Here is a 537-nt window from a genome sequence, read left to right as displayed (position 1 = left end):
TTGAAGCCTCAATACAACCAGCAGAAGTAAACAGCTAATGTTAGACTATAAACCAGCTACACCAGGGTCACGTGACTTCACCACCAGGGTCACGTGACTTCACCACCACGGTCACATGACTTCAACACCAGGGTCACATGACTTCACCACCACGATCACATGACTTCACCACCAGGGTCACATGACTTCACCACCATTGTCACATGACTTCAACACCAGGGTCATGTGACTGCACCACCACGATCACATGACTTCAACACCAGGGTCACATGACTTCAACACCAGGGTCACGTGACTGCACCACCACGATCACATGACTTCAACACCAGGGTCACATGACTTCACCACCAGGGTCACATGACTTCAACACCAGGGTCACGTGACTGCACCACCACGGTCACATGACTTCAACACCAGGGTCACATGACTTCAACACCAGGGTCACGTGACTTCAGGATCAATCAGCAGCCTGCGGTGTTTGGTGTCACCTCAGCAGAGGTGAGCTGGTACCAGAGCTCAAACATTTCTCCTCTAAAC

Source organism: Seriola lalandi, unplaced genomic scaffold (genome assembly GCF_002814215.2).
Source record: "Seriola lalandi dorsalis isolate HSWRI2012SDOR001 ecotype SW California unplaced genomic scaffold, Sedor1 jcf7180002050029, whole genome shotgun sequence".
In the NCBI taxonomy this organism is placed as follows: Eukaryota; Metazoa; Chordata; class Actinopteri; order Carangiformes; family Carangidae; genus Seriola; species Seriola lalandi.
The sequence above is the reverse complement of the archived record's forward strand: the minus strand, read 5'-3'. Positions refer to the sequence as shown.